Source organism: Propithecus coquereli, unplaced genomic scaffold (genome assembly GCF_000956105.1).
Source record: "Propithecus coquereli isolate 6110/MARCELLA unplaced genomic scaffold, Pcoq_1.0 Scaffold250, whole genome shotgun sequence".
Taxonomy (NCBI): domain Eukaryota; kingdom Metazoa; phylum Chordata; class Mammalia; order Primates; family Indriidae; genus Propithecus; species Propithecus coquereli.
In genome coordinates this window covers 2,113,138-2,114,750 of record NW_012148064.1, presented here as the reverse complement: position 1 = coordinate 2,114,750, position 1,613 = coordinate 2,113,138, and positions in this window count along the sequence as shown.

The window sequence follows — 1,613 nt, the reverse complement described above, 5'->3', positions numbered from 1 at the left end:
GTAAATCTTAGTGAATGTCCCATGAGAATGTTAAAAAAAATTTGTATTCTGCCCTTGAAGACTGCAGTGTTCAGTAGATGTTAATTCATTCAAGTTGCTCGATAACATTGCTTAAATATTCTATGTTTTAAGATAATTTTTGTCTATTTTTCTGTACATATTTGTCCAATTATTGATATTTTGTATTGTGATTTTCATCTACTCATTCTTGCTCACTTACCAAGTATATTTTTCTTCTACCGATGTATAAAAATTATCACGAACTTGGCTTCTCATAGTGTCTGTGGATCAGGAGGCCAGGTATCGTCTCATGTTCAGGGTCTCACCAGACTGAAATCCAGGCGTTGCTAGGGCTGCAATCTCATCTCAGATTTGAGGACCTCTTCCAAGATCACTGCAGTTTGTGGCAGCATTTAGTTCCTTGAGGTTGTATAATAGGATTGATGTCCTTGCTGACTATTGGCTGGGGTTTATTCTCAGTAACTAGAGGCTGCCCTCAAATCCTAGCCATGTGGTGTTCTTACAACATAGCAACATCCTTCTTCAAAATCTGTAGAAGAATCTCTTCTTAGTCTCCTATGACAGAATCTTACATAATACAGTATAATCATGGGAGTGATTATCACATTAACTTTGTCATATGGTGGGTGTAACCTAATGGAGGGAATGACTCCATGGTATTCACAGGTCCCGCCCACACCCAAGGGGAGCAGATTCTACAGACCCAAGCATACGAAGGGGTGGAAATCTTCAGAGACCTCTTAGAATTTTCCCACCACAATGAGGAAATTGAAATGAATCAATGGAATTGCTCTTTTGTATATTACAAATTTCCAAGTGCTTGAGACTGCTATAATAAACTTATACTTAATTGGTTTTTATTGCAGCAATGGGCATGCAGAGATGGGCTTGGCCAGGGAACCATGGCCCTAAGACCTGGGCCGTATTTAAACAGCTATGCTTTATAAGGAGGAGAGGGATTTTAATTGCCCGAGTAATATCTCAGAGTACAAACTTGTATAGGAGTCCCCAGGCACTGCCTTGTGGGAAAGAGATTTTTAAAAAAAGAATTATCACCAAAAGCATGAAACAAGCGAACTTAGGAGAGGAGAGAGGTTGAATGGCATTTTTCAAATGAAATATGCTGCAATGTAATGTGAGCTTATCTAGTAACCCCCAAATCTTAGAAAAGGACATAAAATTTTTGAAACGAAATAGCTATTTTCACATTTCTTATGGAAAACAGTGAAATGCTGTTCAGAAATGCTGATTCCATGTCTTGGTTGAAGTGAGGGCAAACCAGAATCAGTCCGGGTGGACAAGAAGGTGGCTGATATCTCTGTGGCATTAAAAGTTGCTCTTTATTAAATGAACAACCCATCCTTAATACATTTTGTGATTAAAAAACAGTGTGAGGAACAAAATACAGTTTGACTCTTTTCAACTCCTTCTCTTTTTCCTACCCACTTTTCAGCTGTAATATAGGCTGGCTTAATGACACTTATACTACATTTTTGGAACTAGTTGACTGTTTCTTGAACTTCTAAGAAGCTTAATTGTAGAAACAATTTGCTGCTGAAAGCAGAGTTTCAAAAATGTTGAATTTTATTTTA